At 49.0% G+C, this 6,000-nt stretch overlaps 1 protein-coding gene across 1 annotated transcript in view; it reads left to right on the top strand.

Annotated features, from left to right (window-relative positions):
- Positions 1 to 220: 220 nt before the first annotated feature.
- The window catches only part of WIPF1 (WAS/WASL interacting protein family member 1), an 84,914-nt gene continuing 79,134 nt past the window's right edge, over positions 221 to 6,000 (top strand). Inside the window, 1 exon segment of the mRNA XM_054971085.1 lies at positions 221 to 361. The gene's annotated coding sequence lies outside the window, so the exon portion shown is untranslated.

Raw genomic sequence — 6,000 nt, 5'->3', positions numbered from 1 at the left:
GCCTCCCTCCCCGCAACTTTGCAAACCCGGCGGGCCGGGGGCGCGCAAGCGGGTGCCTGCCTGCCTTTCGCCCGCCCTCTTTCCTGGGTTGACCCCGACCCCCCTCCCCCCCCCGGCCGCGGCAGGGAAGAGGAGGGGCGGCCGCTGGGTGGGGCTCCCGGGTGGCCTCCTCCCGCCCCTCTCGGCCGAAGGGGTTAAGCGCGGCTGACAACGTCGGCAGCTGAGCCGCGCTGGCTTCGCCCTCCACATCTGGACCAGCGGGCGGAGGCGGGGAGGGGGCTCTGGAGAGCGAGCGGGGCTGCGGCTCCTTGGCAAGCCCTGAATGGCTCCGGGAAGGCGCGAGGAGAAAGTAGAAGGCTAGGTCGGTATGATTCCCCCAAGAACATTCGCAAGGCAGGCGAGGAGGCTTTCGGGCAGGATCCCGCTTGTTGGAGTGGGGCGGCCGGCGCGTACCCAGCTTGCGCCTCGCTTCGCCCCCTCCCCTTCCCCCTGCTTCCCCAAGTTAAAGGCGGGGGGGGGATTGCTGAGCTTGCGCGCCCTTCACCCCCCGCCCTTTCTCTCGCTGCTCCTGGGCCGCTTTGCTGTCGCTCCGTTCCCGTTACACGCCTTTCTGCTGGGCTGCCCCGGAAAGCCAAGCTAAGCCTTCGCCGGAGAGAAGTGGCCGCCACCGGCCCGGCAACGCGCTTTGCGCCTCAGCACAAAAGAGCGTGAAAAGTGCCTGCTCTGCACCGCCAGAGTTTCCGTGCCTTGTTTATATCGAAGCGCCCCCGGGGCGTGCCGGTCAGGCGCGGCTTTTCTGCGCCTAACGGGAATGGAAGAGAACGACGCGCTCGGGGAACCCCGACCCGCGTCCCAGCGCGCTTCCAGGCGGCTTCGTTCTCTGCGCTCCCTTCCCGCTTAGCCTACTCTTGGGCGCCCTTGAACATGGTGGGGCTTACTCGTGAATAGAGGCGCGGAGGATTGGGCCGCTTGTCCAGTAAGCCGCTCTGGCCGTGCAGACTTCCTGCAGACTAAACGCACCGACGTCAGTGAGCTTAGACCGGAGTAGCTGTGTCTAGGATCGCGCGGTTACAAATGTTGTTTAAACGGATTGTCTGCTTGTTGCGCTTCTTCTCTCTCACCCTCCCGCAGTATGTTTTGTGTACCAAAACAGGGAGAGTAAAAGAGGATGTATAGGAAGTACAAGAGAGTTCCTGCCAGAAATTGTACCTCACCTAGTTTTAAGTAGGTAACCCTGCAGTAGATGAACAAGGTTGCAGTCCAGGAGCAACTTAGTTAGAGACCAACAAGGTTTTCAGGGTATGAGCTTTTGAGAGTCAAAGCTTCTTCAGAGGAAGGGAGCTTTGACTCTCAAAAGCTTAAACACTGGAAATCTAGTAGGTCTCTAAGGTGCCACAAGTTGTACCTCACTTGTGGCTGTTCTGTCACATGAATAGGCCAGGATTCCACATCTGACACTTTAGTCAGAGCTTCCATATCTCCTCACTGTCTCTTCAAGTACGTTGCGTGCATTGTGGTGAAAAGTAACTTCTGAGAATAAGTCCATCAGCTTGCCAAGCTGTCATAAAACCACTGAGCCGGGACTTTTCTGCTTGGTTTGCCTCATTTTAGTTGTTTAGCAGAAGTAATTCTTCTGGGGCTGTAACTTCCCGAGTTTGGGATTGCCTTAAAACGATAGATGCTCTTGGGGCAGAGAGTATTAGAAACGAAGGCCAGGATGTACAAGCTTTTCAGACGTTGCCTTACTGAAGTAGCTGATACCTGACTGCCTTCCTGGCTGGCCTGTCGTGAGATGTTAGGGTTAGATGTGGCCACTGCATGGCTTTCGCTTGCTTTTATTGCATATTTATCCAGGGCGACATACATGGTTCTGGCTTCTTCCTCACAACAACCCTGTCAAGATAGGCTGGTTTGTGGGAATGGACCAGGTCACGCCATGATGTTTCAAACTGAATTGGGGTTTGAACCTCCAAAGGCCTGCTCTAACCACAACACCATATAGTCTTTATTTACAAATGATAAGCATCTTCCTGCTTAATAGTTGTGTATGGGTCAGTAGTGTTAGTAAGCAATAATAAGGTAAAAGTAACAAGCAGTGAGTTTTAAAACAGAAACCAACAGAGAATGGGGGTAGGGAAAGGAAGCCAGAAGAGGAAATGATGTAATTACTTTGGTAAGGTAGTTTGGTAAGATGCAACTGGTACTGCAATTTCCCCTTGGTCTCTTCTGTTTCACTGCGGTCTTTCAGAGCCTGTCTCCTTCCTGTCATTGCTGCTGATAGTTCTAATTTCCACAAGTCAGTTTTCACCCTGTAGCTGAGGGGACCCCAACCTTGATAAGCTTGTGGATACTTCTGGAATTTTGAAACCAGTTAGTGGGCACCACCACAAAATGGCTGTCATGGGAAAGGGGCTGAGGCCAGTCATAAGATGTTGGACAGTTCCAAGCCAAGTCTCCTCCTACAACAGAGGCAGCTGTTTTTGAAAGTGTGCTCCCTGAAGATAGCTCTCGGGCTCCTTTGAAGCAGCTCTTCACTCCAATTAAGTGGCTGAAGAAAGCCAGGTTTGCTTTGGGAAAGAGTGAAGTGGGCACCATGGCACCCGCGGGTACCATGCTGAGAATCACTAGTCTAGCTTCTCCTATAAGCAGGTCTAAGTAAACTTCACATGGTGCTTCCAGAAATAAATGTAAAAGCACAGCTTGGGAGTGGTTGGGGAGGGACTGAAGGTAACTATGGCCATATTTAGGAAATGTTTTAGGAGTGAGTTATTTTTGCTGTGACTACGGGATTATATCCCTCCCCCCCTTGCTTTCTCCTATGGATGGATAGTCCCAGAATTCTCCTTCACGCTAAGTGAGGAAGAATCCCTCCTCTCGCAGTGTCAAATGTGCATGTACTGCATGGAAGAAACCATATTCTGGTAGTACGCTCATCAACATGTGATGAGTAGGTGAAGTTTTTACTCTTCGAAGCGTTTCTGACCTGGTTTCTTTCATGTTTTACGACAGGCCTGTTCTTGAGAATACAATAAGCATTACAGCACGTTCATGGTCTTAAATTGAAGCCTGATCATAATTTAACTCTGTCAAGTGAAGCACGGCTATTTAAGACAGTTTGGTTTTACTGAAGTGAATAGTAATGTACACATGTATAAAATACATTAGCTAAAAAATAAAAAAACAAGCCAGTCTGGAATCCAGTGATATGGATTGCTTTCACACACATTGGATAATGCATTTCAGTGCACTTAGCAATTGTTTGCAGCTGGATTTTCCTGTGCGAAACAGGAAAATCCAGTTGCACACTATTGCTAAAGAGCATTATCCCATGTGTGTGAAAGCAGCCATGGTGAAACATTTCCTAGCTCAGACAGCAACTCCTCTCTGCATAGTGCCATCTAGTGGCTGATGAGCTCACATCACAAATAACACACCCAGTGTTGGCAATCTGGAATGCCTTAAGAACTACCTAGTTACAACTTGTTGCTTTAGAGGCTGCTCTAACAGTCTTTAGGATGCCAGTCAAAAGAGCTTATTGGAAGCCTTTTCTCACTCACAAAAGTTTCAAGACTTAGCCTGACACAAGTGTTTGAGGATGCCCTCTCATGCAATAAAGGCTGCTTAATAGGTTTCCGTTTGGGTTGACTGAATCATCAAGCAGGACTTGTAGCAGCTTTTAAACCATGCCCACATTATACTGCTCAGTAATATGATGAAAGCACCTGCCTGATTTACAAAAATTTAGCCTCCCAAGCTCCAAATCTCTTAACTTGCTAGATTTGCTGGAAACTTTCTCAGAGGAAAATAAAGACTAAATGGAGGCTGTGTGGCACCTTAGAAACAAAAGAGGTTTTGTGGTAGCATAAGCTTTTGTGAGCTGTAGTCCAGGGAAGGTTACATTGGAATAAAAACTCATTCGTCTTTAAGGGACCTCACAACCCCTGTTTTTGTCTGTTGCGAGAAAACCAAAAGGCTTTCCTTCTGGAATTATTGCCCGGAGAGGTTGCTGCACCTTTCTTGTGCACCTCTCTCCAGTCCTGCATGCAAAATGAAGAACTGAGCTATTTTGTTATTTAAAAAAATCTCTGGGTGCAGCATAGTGTGGGTGGTTAGAGGTTTGAATCCCCATTCTGCCATGAATGCTTGGTGGGTAACCATTGGCCAGTCGCACATTCTCTGCCTAACCTACCTTACAGGGTTCTTGTGAGGATAAAGTGGAGGAGAGAAGAATGATGTAAGCCACTTTGGGTGAGCATTGGGAGGAAGGCATGCATGAAGTAAATAAATACTGGAATGTATGCATTTGCATGCATTTATTTATATCCTGCCTCTCTCACCAGTTGGGACTCAAAATGAGAACATTGCAAACCTCCAGGTAGTCTGTATTTGAATCTTACTGGAAGCAAAGGTAGGCATTTTACATGGTACAGAGGTATGCTGTCTACTCCCCTCCACTACTGCTAGTGCCCATGTTAAAGTGTGCATACAGTTATTGCTGCAATCCGCAAGCTGCTCTTTCCCTTCCCCCAGGTTCCGAAGCCATAACAACATCAATAATTTGGGGGGGGGGGAGCAATACAGAGTGGTATAGAAGGAGTGGCATAGTGAGTACTAATGCTTGGTCAGCAACCACTGTGTACATTCTTATTGGACCTAATGCAAGCAGTAGAATAAATTTTGACAAGCAACAGAGCAAATTCCTAATATTCCAATTTTTCACTAAGTTTGTGTGTCCAAGTAAAAATGGCATAATCGGGCGGTTTGGTTAACCTTGTTGGACCATAGCCACGCCTCAACGCTCGGGCACCTCACTGCCAGTGCCCTGCCCCACCTTGGCTTTCCCCTGCTCCGCTCCTCATCCCAGCTTGGGGCAGATCCACCCCCACTCCCTCTGAACTACTGCCATTCCCATCATGGCAGCAGAATCAGGACCTGGTCCACCCCTGGGAAGCAGTTCAGTGGCTTCCCCGTGTCTCCAGTGGTTTCCCTGGGGCTGCCCGCTGCGCGCCCCCAAATTTCCTTTATCCCTTCCTTCCAATACAGCCCATCTCTTCATGTACAAGAGGAAAAGCGCAGTAGCAAAGAAGCGGCCATAAGGCTTACTTCATTGGGGGCAGGGAGTGGAGGCTTTTGCTGGAGTCGGGCTCCATGACTTTGTTCCTCCTGTCACTAACAAAGCAAGAGAGCGCCAGCAAACGAGGTGAGAATCAAGACAAGTCGCAGAATTTATGTAAGTCTGCAGAATCTGGCCGCACTTCTGTGCAGAATTTCAAATTCACATTTGGAGGTGAGGGGAGACAAAGAATCTCGGCAGAAGGATGCGTGGAAGAACAGGGCAAAAATCATAATGACTATTGCCTTACTTACACCCCAGTTTTATGTAGGTCCGCTTAAAGGTAAGTCCCAAATACTCTGTGGGGCTTACTTCCTGATGCCTAGACATAGGTCTGCAGCCTTGGTCTGTCCCAAGGTACAGGTACCGATTCCAGGCCCAGACCTGCCAAACCCTCCATTTTGCATATGCCACTTTTTAACTTTATGCCTCTGGAAATGAGGCTGAGAAAAAGCGAGGGCACTGTACTAATTTGCTCTTCAACGTTTGTATCTCTCTTCTGTGTTTTCTGCCAGCACAACACTTCGTTCCCACAGAAATTACAGAAGTTGCCTTAAGTGTAGCAACATTGCAGTGAAAGGGTTTATTGTTTCCTTAGCCCACCCAAGGAGGCACATTTTGCATTGCAAACCTCCAGGTAGTCTGTATTTGAATCTTACCGGAAGCAAACGCAGGTATTTTACATGGGGCAGAGGTTTGCTGTCGACTCCCCTCCACTGCTGCTAGTGCCCATGTTAAAGCGTGCATACAGCTATTGCTGCTGTCCTCAAGCTGCTCTTTCCCTTCCCCCAGGGTCCGAAGGATATTCATTTTTTATTTCTGTTGCAACAGCTGTGAAAAGTACTGTCGCTCTTCACTTGTAACCTTTGTGACTGCAATGAACAGAA

Source organism: Eublepharis macularius, chromosome 2 (genome assembly GCF_028583425.1).
Source record: "Eublepharis macularius isolate TG4126 chromosome 2, MPM_Emac_v1.0, whole genome shotgun sequence".
Classification (NCBI taxonomy): Eukaryota; Metazoa; Chordata; class Lepidosauria; order Squamata; family Eublepharidae; genus Eublepharis; species Eublepharis macularius.
This window is presented reverse-complemented; position numbering and strand designations above follow the sequence as displayed.